General features: G+C 40.2%; 1 protein-coding gene across 3 annotated transcripts in view; it reads left to right on the plus strand.

Moving 5' to 3' along the window:
- Positions 1 to 19,796, plus strand: part of mafa (MAF bZIP transcription factor a) — a 368,210-nt gene that overhangs the window by 68,576 nt on the left and 279,838 nt on the right. The window contains exons 2-3 of one of the 3 annotated variants that reach the window (XR_009645604.1): positions 5,947 to 6,011; positions 8,166 to 8,203. The exons of 1 other annotated variant lie outside the window; for it this stretch is intronic. The gene's annotated coding sequence lies outside the window, so the exon portion shown is untranslated. The remainder of the gene's footprint in view (positions 1 to 5,946; positions 6,012 to 8,165; positions 8,204 to 19,796) is intronic. One more of the 3 variants, XR_009645605.1, reaches the window with a different exon arrangement.

Below are 19,796 nucleotides of genomic sequence, written 5' to 3' on the forward strand. Positions count from 1 at the left end.
AACAATTCTCTCTGAAAAGAAGTGCTCTTATTTGGCTTAATTGCATGTTTTTTTTCTAAATTCATTCATTATCCCAGGGCACATCCTTTCCAGTTTTCTGAAGATCACTAACATTATTCCTTTTAAAATCCAGGTTAGAATCTTGTAGTTCCTTAAATTTGCCTTGATGATCAAGGGCTGTTATACCAGGTATGAGGCAATTGATTTCTCTCAGTTTCTTTCTTTTAGGGTCTTGTTATTGAAAACCTTACAAAAATGGGCACACATGTAACTATGCACATATGCACTGAGGTAATGGCAAAGTTATGTTATTGCTGGACTATTAGTCCAGAGACCCAGGTAATGATCTGGGGTATGGTTCAAATCCTGCCATGGTAGATGGTGGAATTTGATTCTAATAAAAAATCGGGAATTAAGAGTCTAATGATGACCATTGTTGTTTGTTGAGGGAAAATCTATTTGTCCTTTAGAGAAGGACATCTGTCTTCCATTCCTGATTAAGGGTTTTTGCCCAAAACATTGATTTTCCTGCTCCTGGGATGCTGCCTGACCTGCTGTGCTTTTCCAGTATCACTCTAATTTTGACTCTCATCTCCAGCAACTGCAGTATCCACTTTCACCTTGCCAATCTGTCTTCCATGCCTGGTCTGGTGTAAATGTGACTCCAGACACACAGCAATGTGATGAGCTGCCCATGGGCAAAAAATACAAGCCAGGGATGCCCAGATCCCATGAATGAATGAAATAAAAGCTAAGCATTGTTCTTCAGAGTGCAAGAATTAAGTGTGGGTGGGTCCTCTTTCCTTTTCCAATAGCATCATGACCCTATTCACAAACCTTAATGACCACGTCATCTAATCCAGGCCGGCCCATGGTGCCTCCTTCTTGCTATTTCCTCCCCATTCCCTGCACCAATAACTGAATTTAAATTAGGACTAATATGTAATATTGCATTCATGGTGGAAAAACATATATTTCCTGTCTTTCTTTCCTAGCTTTCTGTAAACATTATTGTTGAACAATACTTCGGAATTCCATTACTTGCAGCTGAGGCTGACTTCAACCATAATTTCTGCTGCTGGAAATTAAACCCTTCTTCCGAGCTGCATATTACAAATGAGTTGGCCATTGGATGGAAGTCCGATCAATTCTTGATATGGATCTTCAAAATTGCCAAAAATCTCCAGGCAGTTTAGTCGGGAACATCACAATATAGCCATTAATCTGCATTTAACCTGTTCAGAGATGTTCTTACAAACTTCTGGAGCATGTGGGCTTGAACCTAGACATCCTGTCTCAGGGGTCGGGACAATGCTACCGTGCCCCAAACATTGGCAGAATTAAAGCAGGATTAATGTTAACATTTCCTTGTCGGAGGTATATCTCTTAAAGGATTTTCACTCATGTTCAATTAGGTAATCCATGAGTTGTCTTAAGGCAATTTCCTGGTGTGTAAATGATTCCTCAATGTCACATCCTTACCTATTCTATCAAGCAAAATAAAGTCGCCACAATTGGCTGACTTCAATGGCAGGCTTAAGTACGTGTAGTTGCAAGAAGCATGCAACATGTAATCTACAAAACTACCTGAAAATGCTGTCCAGCAGCACTTACAATGAAAACGAGAGGTCTTTCTGCCCCAGGTTCAAGAGCCCATATTTCGGAATTTAGCCTAAGTTAGTTCAATACAGTTTTGAGTATGATCACTACAGTGAGGAATTCCACGAGACAGTGAAAAGTATATGACATCTGACACATGAGCCCGAATCCCATATTAGTGGAGTGCAACTCCATCAGGGCTGCTGCCTTTCAGTTGAAGCATTAAATAAGGCAGTGCTTGTTCACTGTGAATGTGAGATTCTTCAAAGAAGAGAGGCCTGTACTCTCCTTATATATATATCCAACAACAGTTTACCTGGTCATTTGTTGTGTGCAAGTTGACAGTTTGACCCTTTAAAATTATTTTATTTGCCAAAAATTTTCTTGGGATATCCTGAGTTATTTCTTTTTATGTTCCCCAATCCAGTGTGGAGTTACTATGACTTTTACTGAGCTGAATATCAAGCAGGGAACTAACAAGTGGCCATTGCTCTACTGTCCAACCTCTCCGCCAATCTGACCTATTTCAGAAGGCAATGTTTTATAGGAATCAGCTCATTTCATCAGAAAAATCATCATATCGTTCTTTTAAGTAGAATGCAGGAAGGCATCCCAAAATTTCTGACAGAAGCATAAATAGAAACAAAGTTTACTGAGTTCCACACAAGGAAATATTGGGATAAATTGACTAAAGCTGTTTCTCTTTAATCCTTTTTGGGATGTGGTCCTTGCTGGTGAGGACAGCATTTATTGCCCGTTCCTAATTGCCCCTGAAATCGAGCAGCATGCTAGACTATTTCATGGGCCAGATAAGAGTGGGACTAGATTGGGTTGGGATATCTGGTCGGCATGGACGGGTTGGACCAAAGGGTCTGTTTCCATGCTGTACATCTCTATGACTCTAAGAGTTAATCAGTTGTTTTGCTACTGGGTTCATGTATGAGCCAACTGGGTAAGGAGTAGGACCTTAGAAAAGGTCATAAAGGAGAAGCGCAAGCTGATGAAAGGGAGAGGTTTAAGGAAGGAATTCTAGACTTTAGCAATTAAACAGCTAAAAGCGAGATTGTTGATGACGGGAAACCTGAAGTGCGGAATGGACTTGAAACTAGAGTTGGAGGAACACAGACCCCTCGACGAGTTGTGAAACTGCAAGCTGTTACAGAAGGCTGAGGTCATTAAGAAAGTTGATCATGAGGAAGAGAACTCAAGACTTCTAAAAGGCATTCAGGAACAGGCATCTGATGTAAATCAATGAGGAATAGATGATGTGTGAATAGACTGTGTAAATCTAGAAAACAGAATTTATGAAGAACTGAAGTGTATGGAGGGTGAAAGATAGGAAGGCAGCTATGAGACCATTCAAACAGTCATGTCTGAAAGTGACAAAGACTTGGATAAAAATGGCAGTGGTTAAGGTCAGAGCAGAGAATGGCAAAGTTGTAGAAGTAGTGATAACCAGTCTTTTCTTTGGAGAAGAACTTCAGTCAGACATTACACTTACAGTCAAATGATACCTCAAGGTCACCAACATTTTAGTTTCAATATGAGACACCGAGGGGTAGAACCAATGACAGGCGTATTGAACTTGTGACAAAGACCACAGACAATCTGCTGTCCAAGATTAGTCATTCTTATTTCTCAGTCCATTTCAGCATCCCAACTTCAGATGAAATAAACCATCATTCCATTTCACTGCACGATGCCTGAGGATTTTCATTCTTTGTCCTCCTGCATAAAATCCAATAGGCTCATCTCATAAATGTCTGATTCACTTCACTGCTCTCTGCTACATTTTCTATTTTGGGTCAGGGCACATAGAGTCAACTTCATATGGACTTTCAATCCAGTCATAGAGTCATGGAGTTGCATAGCACGCAAACAGATCCTTTGGTCCAACTCATCCATGTTGACCAGATGCCCTAAATTAGTCCAGTCCCGTTTGTCGATCAAGCAATTTTCTCTTTTATCGAAGCAGCCAAACAAGATGAGTTGGTCAAGCATTGCATGATCAACCAGAATTAACAGTTTTAAGTTTAGCAATGTATTTGTGACAACAAAGGACTAAAAGGTCAAATGGATTTCTAGTTTCTCAAAAGCACTTTAAATACCAGCATTCCTCTTATCTGATTTGAATCATGCAATGATTTATTCAATACAGTTATTTTTATATCTGGTTTTGTGTTTACAAATTGAAGTCTATACTTGAGCAGTAATCTGGTATCACCATCATTTCACTTTATATTCATGTTGCTTTTATCGCTCACACCTCCAACACCAACAAGGGGAAACAGATTAGACTTGAGGATCACGAAAAGCAGAAATGTTTCAAATTGATTTAAAAAACCATCATCCAATTCAGTATATACTGGACTATTGCTTGACTGAGTTGTTTTTTTGGAAGATCAACACTGAAGCTACATTCAAGTAAAATCCCATTTTTCTCTTTTCATTCTTGCACATTGTCTGAATCCTAGAAAAATATTTTGGGAGCATTTTGAGAAATTAGAGAAAATAGTAGTTGGTGAGGAACATATGAAAGTAGTTTTCAAGGGTGCGATTCATAAATTCAGGAACTTAACTCCATATTAACATGATGCAGTTGGACAAATGCACAATCGCGTGTTAGGTGAGATTTGCCAAGTCAAATAGCTGATGGTGCTCAGTCCCATGTGTTAACAAAAGGTGATTTGTCGCACTGCTGATTTATTTCTATATATAGAACACAGCACCTTGCAGAGATTGTTAAAATCTAAATATAGGTTTATTCTCTGAGGTATAGCCTCAAACGTAAATGTTTTACAAATCTATTGAATGTTCTGGGAAGGTTTGCAACACTACAATCCATAAACCAATGTCTGAATAAAAGTTTAGAGTTTACTTTTGTCAGTGGCAGAGGTTTCAATTTTCTTCAGTCTTCTTAACTTGAACTGGAGGCTGGTAGATGAGATATGGGCTACTCAGTAATTGGTGACAATCCTTAATATGTTAATATAAACAGCAGGTTTTGAAAAGGCAGTGACCCACTGAAGCCCAAACCTCAACCAATGTTCATTGTAAATGCACTTTCCAGTAATGGAGCCAGTAGATAGAGATCAAGGGTATAGATTTTAGTTGTTATACCTGTCTTCATCCTGGCCATGAATCAGCATTCAAACAGCGTTTTCTTGTTGCAAACCCATATTTGTTGTTCTCTCTTCTTCACTCACATTTCAACATTAATACCGTTGCTAACTTAAAGGTTGGATATGATTCTACCACGGCCACAATCAAAATTGATGCAAGAAGATATTGCAAGGGAAAACTTTTCAAAAAGGAAGTTACTTTCTTGATCTAACCTCCTACTTGAATGCTCCATCTGCATCACCTGTAGCAATAAGGATGAGATCAGGTCATGTAATCATCAGCATGAATTCACCATCACCTCCACAAAGGCAATTAAAGATAGACAACCTGCCATCCATGAATGAATTTTTGAAAATCTCAACTACTCAATGGCAATATGAATGTAAAAGAGTAGGACATGAGAGCTAGAGTAGGCCATACAGCTCTTCAGCTGCAACATCATTCAATAGTTCATGGCTTGTCTTGTCCATTCCCATATCATTTGATTTCTCCTGAATCCAAATCTCAGCATTGACTAGATTGAATGGTTGAGCAATTAAAGTTACCTGGGGTGAAGAATTGTGAAAATTCATAGCCATCTGAGAAGAGAAATGCCTCTTTAGCTCAGTCTTAAATGATTGCTCTCTTAGCTTGAGATTATTCTCCTCAAATCCTCCAGCCAACGGAAAAACCCTTTTCCTTTTAGTATCTATAGGGTCAGGTTTCCATAGAACCCAAGACTAGATATAAATTGAAAGCACCAATGAACATTTACTTCATGAAAATTGCAGAATTTGAAGGGTACAGGCACACAGAACAAAAACAAAATGGAAGGCTGAGAATTGCCATAAGTTACTGTGAGAGGAGGACTGGTTTTATTCCTAATATATGCAGCTAGATTTTAGAAATCATTAGTCAAGACTTTAAAATCCCCATTTTGGTATAACATGCACAAGTTAGGGTTGCCAACCCTCCAGGACTTTGATATTAATCTCCTGGACACTGTTACAAGCAACCCATGAAAAAAATCACAGGGGCTTTGAACACATCAGTTTTTTTTCACTTGGTAAAAAACATTGTTGTAAATAGGGGATGAAACTGCCTCACTCAGAAAGATTGGGGGGGGAGCGGGGTTATGTCACGGAACTTCCAGGAATATGTCCAACCAGAGTTGGCAACCCTAGATCAGTTTTGTGTGACGTCAGCAGTTTCCCTGCTAATACCCCCTGTTTTGTGCGTCCACAGGGAGCTATGACGATCATTACCTGGGACTGGCATCCCAGGCACATCCCAATCAGCGGCAAGTACAGGTAACCTGCGGATTTTTATACATGTTGTCTCATGTATCATTGTTTTTCAAAACTCTTCAAACATGAATTGATATGTGTGTCTCCCTCTTGGTCTCAGTATGCCAATGTGACAGAACAGACTCTGGTGTACCTAAAGAGCCCAAAAGGAAGCCCACATCCTGCAGTTTACCATTGCCCAATCCAGTAGTTTTCACCAAAGTCACAAAGTGCTCCTTTTCTTTTGAGTGAACAGGCAGCACTAGTCTCCCACTGCCAACAACATGACTTTTGTTTTCACTTGGTGCAAGAAATCGGGCCACAGATTTGATGCGTGTCAAAAAAAAAACACACACTCTGCCACAGAGTGATAGGATTCAGGTTCACACCCACCAATTCCCCATCTGGCAAATTCTCAATTTCAGCCAGGCCCTCAAGGGGACAAGGCATTAATCAGACTGTAGACAGTTCCTATTGTGAGAGCAGATTGTGCATAGCACGTGGAACCCAAGAAAGGAGGAAAGAGGAAAAAAAAAATCTGAAATGATTCACTTAAGGAATGTTCTGGTTATTACACAGGTCATTTGCAACTTCAAAGACTGCTGTAGGTGACTAAATCAAATTGGTTCAGATGGCAGTTTAGCACTCGAGGGTAAAGTTTAGGAATTTTTATGCAACCAACTCTCGCTGGTGTTACAGTTTTGATAGTACTTTTCTGCCATTGTTTTGTTCATATCTACTATCACAACTGTCAATCTTTAATTACCTATTAATCCCCACTTCTACTGAGCTGCAAAGTTTCACTATCTCGCTTCATGTCACCTCACAAGAACAAAAACTTTATATTGTAGTTCAACAATGGCAATAATATAGGAGCTATTCATAGGAAAGGAAGGCTCTGACAGATAAGTCGTATGCTATTTTTAAGTTCTTTGTAAATATCTCATAAAGACAAAGACACATAAATGTCCAAGCATTTGAGATGGAATAGGGCTGGAGGAAGCTTGTGTGGTGCATTCACATCAGAACTGACCATTTGCACTCAATGACCTATTTCTGTGTTGGAAATGCAATTGTAGGTAACACAGATAGACTTTCTGTGACACAAATGGAACAATAATAATGTATTAAGAAATGACAGTTGAGAAATTACTTTTGGTGGTATTTGTGCCTGCAGAGTTCATCACCTGTAATTTTGGCTGAAATCTTAACCTATTTAACATAAATAGAAGAAAACATACAATGGACAAAAGAGTGCCCTACAAAAAGTATTGAGTGCATGTCCTCAAATGGCAGCATATAAATATCCAGATTTGTGCTTTAATATACATAGACATTCTTGTATATCTCACGACATAAAGTATTGCATGAGTACTTCAGGTATGTTGTTGGACTGATGGTTTGACTGGGACTTGTCAAATAGTAGCATTTGACAAGTAGCATTTGTATAACAGCTTTAACATAGTCAACCGAAAGCACCTCACAGAGGTATGAAAAGGCGATTAATTTGACAATGATGTTGCTTTCAAGATTTTCCTTAAAGGAAGAGTGGAAGGTAAAGTGAAGTTTAAGGAGTGTTTTACAGAATATGGAACTTGGCTGGCTTAAGGTACAGCAACCAGGAGTAGAAGAAGGAGAAACGTGGCATTTGCATACTTAGTAATGTTAGTTGAGCAATAAATAATAGCTAGGATCTCTACTCTTGGACAGACTGGAATCAGAGCAATTGGAACTCCAGGGGATCATTGGGATAATGTGGGTACAGAGACCATAAGGCAAAGATCATAAAGGGACTTGAGCAGGAGGAGGACAGCTTTATATTTAGGATTTTGTTACTGAGAAACAGAGTATGTCAGAAAGCAAGAGAGCGATGAGCAAGCAGTGCTTGATGTGGAGGAAGCTCCCTTATGTTTCACAAGAAAGGGAATTCCCAAACAATATTCAAATGTCCTAATGTCCACTTCAACATGTCTTTTAAATACCTTAAAGGTGCATATTTTAATCATAGTTTCACTGAATTAATGGTTTAATGAAAATCACCAAACAACAAAGGGAAAAGATAATCTTCCCTGTTGCATTTTATCAGGACTCAAAGTCCAGTTCTCAGTGCTTACAAAGCTACATTGATCACAAAACTACATTGATTTTTGATAAAATGTTTCTTTAAACCAATTGCAGAACCTTCAGAAAGTTAACTGGACACCTCAAGCATGCCTGTGAGTATTTTTAAAAATTAATTTTGATCAATACCAAATTTTTCTTCCCATTGTATATTGAAAATCAATTAAATATTTCTTCAAATCCAATCTCATTGAAGGCTCCTCCATTATCATTTTCTTGTAATTTCAGGAGAAAGGTGCTACCTGAGAAAGTTTCCTTTCATGAAATCCTTAAACTAGCTTCCAGTTCTCTAACTTACACTTGTCTATTACCTGAGGCTATCTGACATTTTACAACACACTAATTAGACATCAGGATTCATTTGGCACTTCAAAGTACTTTGCTGTGGAACATCAGGATGTAGCCTGTGTTCTTAATTCCCGGCGGAGTCATATTGCAAATGAAAGCCTAGGGGTTTTCTCTGAGCAAAGCCACAGTCACTTCCAAACTAAGTCCAGAAAGGCAGGGTCACGGGATCGGATCAGTTGTAAGTCAGAAGAGTGACTCACGAAAAGCAAAATTTATTTTAAAAATTAGATAAGTGGATATGTATTGTGAATTTTGCTCATTTGGCGATGCTCTTCCCACTGAATTACAGTTTGAGGGTTCAAGATCTGGAATGGGATATGAAGTACACAGCATATTCTGACAGATCGATTCAACACTGAATAAAAGTTGCACTGCCAGACCAATAAAAGATAAGACTAATTTGCTTGTTTGCTGTAATGAATTAAAAGGGTGCTGAAAATCCCATGGGAAAATTTTGTGCACAACAGGGATTTCCCCCAGGGCCATTCTAACAAAATTACATGCTTCCAAAATTAAATGGAGTTTGTGTTATCATGCGCACAAAATGGCTACAGCAATGACTGTGTTCAAAGTAGTTGATTGTGTGGGAAGTGTTTCAGAATGTTTCTGAGAGACATAATAAAGCATTTTATTATTGCAAGTCCTCCTTTCTTGATTAAGTTAAGGTGATGATTGTCTATTGAGCATTTCAGTATTACATTACGATTTGAAAAGCTCAAATGAATCCTTACCTTCAAATGAGCTATTTCCTTATTCCCTCCCATTTTTCACACTGAAAATGGCTGTGAAATCTTGAGTCTGCAATCAGTCCAATTACTTCTCTTGAAATATGAATTTTCCCTTCCCTCACTATATGACACCAAAGAAAGAATGAACCTCTAATTAAAGCTCAGGATGTGCCAAAGTGTTTCATTGCCAATGAATGGCTTTTGAAATCTAGTTTCTGGATTAGTTGTGCTGGAAGAGCACAGCAGTTCAGGCAGCATCCAAGGAGCAGCGAAATCAACGTTTCGGGCAAAAGCCCTTCATCAGGAATAAAGGCAGTGAGCCTGAAGCGTGGAGAGATAAGCTAGAGGAGTGTGGGGGTGGGGAGAGGCTCACTACCTTTATTCCTGATGAAGGGCTTTTGCCCGAAACGTCGATTTTACTGCTCCTTGGATGCTGCCTGAACTGCTGTGCTCTTCCAGCACCACTAATCCAGAATCTGGTTTCCAGCATCTCCAGTCATTGTTTTTACCTTTTTGAAATCTAGTCACTGTAGTGAAAGGAATAAAAAGAAAGACTTTAATTTGTACAGCATTTTCATTGCCTCAGGACTGTTGAGCAATAAGACAAAGACTAGACAGTCAATGAATTGTTTCTGAAGTGTAGTCATTGTTTTAATCATGAAACACAGCGGCCAACTTACATACAAACAGCAATGTTATAATGAGCAGATAATCTGTTTTAGCAATGTTGGTTGTATGGAATATGCACACAGCAAACTCCAACTAACTGTGTATCAGAGAAGTGCATGGACATCGGCATTAATTGTCCATTATTCATAACTATAGGCAGATGTAGCCTTCACCTTCTTTCTGATGAGGAAGTTTTGAGCAGGACGTTAATGGTTTTAATGGACATATCACTTGTCTCCCTCTTTGCAATTGCTGCAAACTCTATTCTATTCGTGCAGGGACATTATCATCTGAATTTTGATAACCTGGACTTAAAAAAACTGATTGTCTCCTTAAAGCTATATTTTGGACCTTTGTATAAAGTTATTAACATGTTTTGAATTACTTTGAGCCCTTTATGGTATTTTAAACATATGAACTATTTGCATTTTAAATAAAGTCTGGCAAATGTAACTTAATTCACTAATTCAAGTTGCAGTATGTCATTGCTGGTTTACTTGTCCAAATCCATAACATTTAATTAGCATAATTGGAAACCACTAAAGTCAATTACACAATGTACAGCATTATAATAATGTACACCAAACATTATCTGGTGCTGTGCCTATATTGTTTTAACTGCCAATACCTGATGTACCACCACGACCACAGGTTCAGGTCAAATAGCAAATTCTCAACAAACCACACCTGACAACCACATTTAAAGACACTGACCACAGTATCCAGCAACGAAGAAATCAAATCATGCATGACCTGTATATGCATCCTTTGTGCAGCATCCCTACACATACACATTGGAAATTGTAAAAACCTTTTTGAAAGAAAACTAGAGACCCCCCCCAACTGAAAAAGTTATATTTTAATTAATCCACATGCTATTAATCTATTTGTTTGCAAAAGTAAGTGTACTATCCATTTTTTTTAGATGATTTGCCAATCTAATCAGGTCTCACTGAAAACCTGTCATTATGCCTCTGCATTATCTGAAACAGTCAATGAATGGAAATGTAAAAGAGAATTGGGTGTGACATACCACAAAAGCTGAATCTGTATCATCCATTTTACACTCCTGTGCAAAAGTAAAATTCTCAACTTTCTTTTGTTAATTTTGCAATAGCCTTTTTAATTAAGTACTCTTTTAGTAAATTAATCCAAATCAAATTGATGAAGGATATTGGTTTACTGCCCTTTACATTTTGCATATTAAGGACAGAGCATTCTTCAAGATTGAATCTTGTGTAGAGAAGGAACCTAACTCTGCTGTATGCTGTTTATAAAACCCGGTTGGTCCACAACTTTTCAATCATTAGGGTGATAGGAGAGAAAGATACTTCTATCTTGTTTGTCATTGCTGGCAAGGCCAATATCTGTGGCTCATCTCTAACTGCTAATGAGAAGGTGATGGTCAAATCACGTTCTCAAACTGCTTCAGTCCACCCACCCTTATCACTACTGGGAAAATGAAGGAATGGCAAATAGTTCCATGTTGTTCTGTGAGTTGTTAACCTAACAGGTGAATGTACTTCCTCACTTTATTAAATAACCCAGTGACACAGTTGGTGAACTCTCTTACATTTAGGAATCTTGGCAGCAAAATGGGTTTCATACAACCATCCATACATTAGGTTGAGATATTGACCAGCTGAAATCCAATGGAAAACCTATCTAGACTTTATTTGCAGATGCATTGGGTAGATTTCACATAAAGTATATTTACGCACATTGCATGGCATTTTAAGAGTCAGACAGAGGTTTGTAAGTTCGCAATCATTTTCTGATTGGAGCACTTTATAGGGACGGGCTGTATCAATGTACTGGGAAATATTCAAACACACATGCTTTTTGCACTGTTATTGGTAAGATTCTGGAAAAGCGCAGCAGGACAGGCAGCATCCAAAGAGCAGGAGAATCGACGTTTCGGGCATGAGCCCTTCTTCAGGAATCAGGAGCCTTCTTGAAGAAGGGCTCATGCCCGAAACATCCATTCTCCTGCTCTTTGGATGCCGCCTGACCTGCTGCGCTTTTCCAGCAACACATTTTCAGCTCTGATCTCCAGCATCTGCAGTCCTCACTTTCTCCTATTGGTAAGATTCCACTACCTTGCTGATATGTCTAAAACAATGATATTCAATTTCATCTTCATAAATATGGCCAAACTTGGTGTGGTGTAATGTTGCTTTCTCCATTAATGGTGTTCCTATTGTAAGGGTGCAAGGTGAATCTTTAATTGCCCGTCACAATCCATAAGAACATAATAACTAGGAGAAGGAGAAGGCCATCCAGCCCCTTAAGCCTGTTCCACCATTCAACAAGGTCATGGCTTAAGTCACCAAATGCCTAAGTTTGTTTGATAGAAGTTGATCTCAGTTGTTGATAATGGATGAATGGTTGTAGATGGAAGGCTAAAATTCAGCAAAATACTCTTATTTCTGAATGCAATCCAGCAAATCCTAAAGGAAAGGTCATGTGTATGAATGTCAAAGGAAGAACCATTACCATTAAATGTGATACCTCCGTAGTTGAATAGCTGGAATATCTTCGAGGAGAAAGTGAGGACTGCAGATGCTGGAGATCAGAGCTGAAAATGTGTATCTGGAAAAGCGCAGCAGGTCACGCAGCATCCAAGGAACAGGAGATTCGACGTTTCAGGCATAAGCCCTTCTTCAGGAACCTTTCCTGAAGAAGGGCTTACGCCCGAAACATCGAATCTCCTGTTCCTTGGATGCTGCCTGACCTGCTGCGCTTTTCCAGATACACATTTTCTAGCTGGAATATCTTATCAAGGTTTGCACACTAAGATTGTCCACCACCAGAGAGATACTGGCTAGCTGTTGTCTTTGTGTGACTGTAGTCCTGTGTGAATTAGTTCTTTAAGCAGAAGAGGGGGAAAATTGGGATAAGAATTAAATACCAGCAAACAAAGATATAAAATTAAAATTTATTGGGGTAAAAGATCAAACTTGCAAGTTAAAAAAAAACTTGGCTCAAAAACTACCTAGTGCCGAAGTGACCAAGAGAATAAGCGTCTTTTGTGAAAGGCAAAAGTGTATAATTGCCCAAAATAACGGAATAATGGACACGCATGAGCACTGTCCCATGCAGAGGAAGGTCTAGAGCTGAATTTGTCCTTTGTTCCATCGAACGGGCTTGTCCTTCAAAGCACCAGCCTGCCTGTAATTTCACCAAGAACTGCTGCAGCAGCTTCTCTGCATCGACAGTAAACATAAAATAACAATAATTGGCTGTCTTCTTGGCCCATTCCCAAAATAAAAGAACAATGCCACAAATTAAAACATAGCGGAGAATTGATAAGCATGAGGTCATATAATTGAGAGTCAGGGTGCATTGGAAAAGACGTGACCATCTGGTGAATGCTTTATATTCATGCCAATGTGCTCTCGAACCACCCCACCTCTACAATCTAAGAAAGGAAGAGATTACACTCCTATACTGCCCTCATTTGTATTTGGTGATTTAAAATATATATATATATAATATACACAACATACAGTGAAAATTTTTAATATTGTTGTTTTATTTCTCCCTGTGCCGTTGGGTCAATAGTTTCTGTCTTGAGTCCCAAACTCTCAGCAGTCTTTTGACATCCTGCCTGGAACAATAACAGCTATGATGTAACTAGATTGCCTTTTGTTTGGATGCAATGCGCTAATTCTGAATTCCGCCTTTAAATCAGCTGACTTTGCAAAAGTCAAGAAAAACTTCAGTTTGCATTTGCCTGAAAGAAAAGAGATAATATGTACACAGTTTGCAATTAGCTCAGTGTTCAGAGGGTTCAGTCCATTTATCCAAGACACCCAGAGTCATTCTGGTTTTTGTTGAAAAGGAAAGGGGAGGAATTACCTATTTTCCACAGCAGCGATGGAGTTAATACTTGATTCCTTTACTCCTGTGCTTCTATCCTGCGAAGCTTCCAACTATTCAACACCAGCATGTAGCCGAATTTGGATATTTGGCGTCCAAGTGTGTGGCAGCTTGAGGGGGAGGGGTAGGGGTCAGAGCTTTCAAGAAATGAATGTAGCACATAACACGCTTCAAGAGTGAAGGTCTGCACAAGTCATTGCTTAATGAGGACCCTCCAGGGGAGAGGGAGAGAGGGAGGGAGGGAGAGAATGCCAAGGCACAAGAATTCACAGGGGATATCAGACCTTGAACTTCTAACAATAGCAACAAATAGAGTTCAACCTCAGGCTGCGTCGACCTCAAAGTGTCCTAGGGCTAGGGCAAAATGATACAGATGGAGATACAGATAAGCTCTTGTGAGAAAAGGAAAATGTTACAAGGATTGTAACATGTTAATTTTTTTTCTTAAAATATTGTAACATAAATGCATTCTTTCTCAGAACTTGCCCTCCGTCATTCATTCCATGGCTTTCTACAAAAGACTTTTGTTAGGCAAGGTTTTACGAGCGATGGAATTAAGTCAGGCTACAGTCCAGTCGCTGCCCACTGAATAGTGGAATAGAATCAAGGGGCTGAGTGGCCAGTGCCCATATTCTGATCCACAGTTGATTTAAACATAAACTTGATGGTTCCTAAGCACTGCTGTCAGATTTATCTTGCCTTCTTTCTTACTTGCTTCCACTTTATCAAAGTCCAGAGTGATGGACATGTCCCTCGCCAAAGCTGTTTAGATAATCCTGTTTACCATTTTTGAAACAAACAACATTTTCAATGACAAAATCAGAAATTGCTGGAAAAACTCAGCAGGTCTGACAGCATCTGTGCAGACAAATCGGGCATTGGGTGGCATGGTTAGCACTGCTGCCTCACAGCACTAGGGACCTGGGTTTGAGTTCTGCCTCGGGCAGGAGTTTGGAGCTTGCACGATCTCCTTGTGTATGTGGGTTTCCTCCCACAATCCAAAGGTGTGCAGGTACGTGAATTGGCCATGCTAGCTGCATTAGTCAGGGGGAATGGGTCTTGATGGGTTACTCTTTGGGTCAGTGTAGACTTGTTGGGCAAAATGGCCTGTTTCTATACTGAAGGGAATCTAATCTAAATCAGAATTATTACTTTAGGTCCAGTGATTCTTCACATTTTTAGTGATAATGGCTGAAGGGGAAAATACTTTCAAGTATTATGTGTTCTTCACAATTGGTTTAAAAACATGCAGTAAAGAATGCAGGACAAATTACACATAGGGTTCTACACATTTCGCAGATATTATCTCACTTCCTAACTATAATACTCTGTGTCTATTTCAAGCCCAATGCATTCCATTATATCAGAGTTCAATAAACAAAAATTACCTTACCTCTATGTCCTTCAGGTAACGACACTCTGCCAGTGGAAATAGTTGCTACTTTATCTCTTCTTCTGAAGCAGTTCCTCAGAATTAGATTACTTACAGTGTGGAAACAGGCCCTTCGGCCCAACAAGTCCACGCCAAAGCGCAACCCACCCAGACCCCTACATTTACCCCTTCACCTAACACTACGGGCAATTTAGCCTGGCCAATTTACCTAACCTGCACATTTTTGGACTGTGGGAGGAAACCCACGCAGACACAGGGAGAACATGCAAACACAACACAGACAGTCGCCTGAGGCTGGAATTGAACCTGGGTCTCTGGCGCTGTGAGGCAGCAGTGCTAACCACTGTGCCACCGTGCCCCCACGATTGAGGATGACTTTCCTCCATTCTGTGTTTGTGGGTCCCGAGGTGACTAATGGGTCCAATGCTAGATCCACACACCCTGCCAGAAATGGGGAAGATTGTATTTGAAGATGCAGATGCATGGGATGTTTGGGCTTTTGCATGCTTCTTCCACTGCTTGCACTTGGTCTCCACCTGGGTCTAAAGGAGATGCTCACAACGGATGGTATCTTCACAGAGAAGCATAGAAAACAGAAGCAGGGTTAAGCCATTTGGCCCTTCGAACCTGCACCACCATCTAATGTGATCATGGCTGATTTTCCAACGCAATACTATCTCCCTACTTTCTCCCTCCATACTTTGACCCATTTAGCCCCAACAAAAAACATCTAAACCCCTCTTGAAAAGATTTAATGTGTTGGCCTCATCTGCTTTCTGTGACATAGAATTCCACAGGCTCACATTTGGTGAAGAAAATTCTCCTCATCTGTCCTAATGGCTTACACTGTATCCTTTGACTCTGACGCTGGTTCTGGTCTCCCTGGTCATCCTGAATATGCTTTCTGCATTTGCTCTGTCGAGTCCTGTTAGAATTTTATCAGTTTCTATCAGATGCCTCTTCATTCTTTTAATATCCAGAGAATACAGTCCTAACTGAACCAGACTGTCTTCATACATTGTCCTCATCATCTTGGGAATCAATTCTAAATCTTTATTGCACTTTCCCAATAGCCAGAATGTCCTTCCTCAGATTAGGAGACCAAAACTGCACACAGTGCTCCAGCTATGGTATCACCCAGGCCCTGTACAATTGCAGTGAGACATCCTTGCTGCTTTACTTGAATCCTTTTGCTATGAAGGCCAATATGCCATTTGCCTTCTTCATGGATGCATTTACTTCCATTTTTTGCAATCTTGGTCAAGAGATTCCCTGAGGGGTGACCTTATGGAGATTAATAAAATCACAAGAAACATAGATGAGGTGAATAACAAGTATTTTATTCCCCAGGGTAAGGGAGTTCGAAACTAGAGGGCTTAGGTTTAAGATGAGAGTGGAAAAATTTAAAAGGCACTTCAGGGGCAACTTTATCACACAGGGAGTGGTCTGTATATGGAATAAACTGCCAGCGGAAGTGGTAGATGAAGGTGCAGTTACAAAATTTAAAAGACATTTGGACAGATACATGAGTAGAAAAGGCTCAGAGATTTATGGGCCAAATGCAGGCAAATGGGATTAGTTTAGTTGGGGAAAAATGGTTGGCATGGACAGGTTGGACCGAAGAGTCTGTTTGCATGCTGTGTGACTCTATGACTCTGTGAGAGTATTGCACTTTTTTCAGGGAGGCTTTAAGATCATGCACTCGGCTCTTCTGATAACCACTTGACATGATAGAGCTATTGAAAAACACTCATAAGTTTGAACACTTCATTCAAAGTCGCCCCTTAACCTTAGAGAATAACCCTAGTTTCTTTGCCCTTGTTATGTAACTCTAATCAGCTTTATACAGGAAGAGAGACAAAGATAATAAGGAATGTATATAGGAACAGATCAGAATTGTATGAAAGAATGAGTTCCTCACATCACCTCTGGACAATGAATATATTTGAGGAGGCACAACATCCATTTGCTAATTGCTACTGGGGTAATGTTGCAGTCACTGCTGGTGCCTCTGGAGAGAATAGCATTCTTGATAGAGGCAATGTTCAGTTGTAGATTTAGTAAAATGAAGAAGTACACTACCCCCATACTTCCTACCCCTCCTCAAGTCTACGGGCGGCACAGTGGCTTAGTGGTTAGCAATGCTCCCTCACAACGCCAGGGACCCGGTTTTGATTTGCATCTCAGATGGATGTGTGGAGTTTGCACGTTCTCCTCGTGTCTGTGTGGGTTCCTCCGGGTGCTCCAGTTTCCTCTCACAGTCACAAAGGCGTGCAGGCCAGGTGAATTGGCCATGCCAAATTGCCCATACTGTTAGATGCATGAGTCAGAGGGAAATGAGTCTGGGTGGGTTACTCCTTGGAGGGTCGGTATGTACCTGTTGGGCCAAATGGCCTGTTTCCACACAGTGGGGAATCTAATCTAATCCAAAGCCTGGAATTGACCCTTTGCAATATCATTGTTGTTGTACTGAATTTCACTGCATGTTGTTTTAAGATGTATTGTACGGGTCAGAACTGAAGTGGGGTTGCATGAAAGTGCAATGTTCAGGCATCAGCATCTGACTGCATCAGTTCAAGGACAATGAAATCTGTTACAATACAAACTTTCATCAGCAAACTGATATGAATTCCAGAAACTGAGCCTGCTTGGAACTCCTCAGAAAAGCAACTGTATCCCTTCCACACATGTTCATTTTCTTTTTATTTTGTCAAATTAATATTGAGAATGAAACAGCTCTAACTAAACCAGGGGATCATTCTGGACTTTACTGCCAAGACAATGGGGGGAGAAAAAAGTACCTTGTCCTAGCCCCTCTACCCTTAAAACTGGAGGTTAATTTCCATAATGTATTTATTGTCAATGGGTTCAGGAATATTTTGTGAGGGATCTGTGCTGCACATTCCATCAGCGTGAGCTGCTGCTATGTGAAGCGATTCACCACTGAGACACCAGGGATGAATGACATTATCAGAACTGGCAGCCAACACAGCGTATGCACTAGAGATTGCCATCACAATCTGTTACAGCCATCAACCTTCAAGTCACACATAAACAAGATTGAATGAACAGCGCAAACCATCCGTATGACATCATGTACAAGTTTACAAGATACACTGTTCAGGTGCTGGGCTCCATCCCGGGAAAGGTTAAAGGGAGGTGGACTGGTGGGGGAGGGGTACTGCTTTAAGCAGTACCATCTGCATTGCTGAACACTCATGCACACACACCCCGTCCATGCATACTGTTCTCTGGGCGACAGAAAAGGCCTACTCTGTCTCTGTACTTCATTCTGAGGAAAGTATTTTTTCATAGTTTGTTCCTTACTGCCTAGCTTCCATTTTTGGATCTAAAACGGTGGGTCGGGTGGAGAGGATGTAGGGGCAGGATTGGATGTAATGCAGCTAAAGCATCCCCTAAAAACAAATATCGATTATTTTGCTGACTCTTTGATAGCTTACATTCACTGAGGTGTTGTTTCAGAATCATAGAGGCATGTGGGCTATCGTTGATGGTAGATGCCAAATACAATGCCATTCATGGTGTTTTTCACTAGGCTGAAGTCAGATGTCTAGCTAAACGTTGGTGAAGAAATTGTGAGACTTGAGATGGCAGCTGTTGGAAAGCAGTATCTGGGGGATCATGTATGAGGATGCTTTCTCATATATCGAAAGAGGCATGCAGCTCCCTGTCAGAGCTCCACCCTAACCGGTGGAGTCAACCTTTCATTCAGCTTTGGTCTTTGATCACGCTGCCAAGCACAGATAGAAACACATTTCCACATTTGATGGGAAATACTGCTTCCCAACATTCTTTTATAATCACTCACAAGATGCAGATGTTACTGACCACATATTACCCATCTCTAATTGTCCAGAGGGCAATTGAAAGCCAACCACATTGTTCTCATTCTGCAGGCAAGACCAGGCAAGGACCTCTGTTCCATGGTCAACAATAGACTCTTAATTCCAGATATTTATTACAATCATATTTATTGATTGATTGTTATCAAATGTACTGAGATACAGTGAAAAGTGTTGCTTTGCGTGCGATTTAAGTAGATTGTATGATACCCAGTGCACCAGGGTAGCACAACTGGATACAGTGTTATAGCTGCAGAGAAGGTGCAGAGAAATCAGAATTAACATTTGAGAGATCCAGTTAGAAGTCTGATAACAGCAGGGAAGAAGTTGTTCTTGAATCTGTTTGCATGTGCATACAAAATTTTATATCCCAGTGGTTGAGGGTGGAAGCGAGTATAAATGTGGGGTGGGGCGGGGTGTCTTTAATTATGCTGGTTGCTTTCCCAAGGCAGTGGGGAGTGTAGATGGAGTCAATGGATGGAAAACTGGCTTGCATGATGGACTATGCTGTTCACAAATCTTTGCAGTTTCTTGCAGTCTTGAGAAGCAGAGTTGCCATACCAGGCTGTGATGGATCCAAATAGGGTGCATGGTAAGATATTCCATTACTTGCCATGTTGAGCTTTGAACCCAGGTCCCCAGAACACTGTCTGGGTTGATGGATTACAGTCTAGCAATAATATCACTAAGCCATCACATGTCCTTCCTCCAGCGAGTTCATTGTGTCTCATATACATCAAACTAGATTTAATACAGGCTATTAGAATCAATAAGAGTAAATAATAGCTCTATCGGAGGACACAGA

The sequence above is a fragment of the Hemiscyllium ocellatum genome, chromosome 17, assembly GCF_020745735.1.
Source record: "Hemiscyllium ocellatum isolate sHemOce1 chromosome 17, sHemOce1.pat.X.cur, whole genome shotgun sequence".
Taxonomy (NCBI): Eukaryota; Metazoa; Chordata; class Chondrichthyes; order Orectolobiformes; family Hemiscylliidae; genus Hemiscyllium; species Hemiscyllium ocellatum.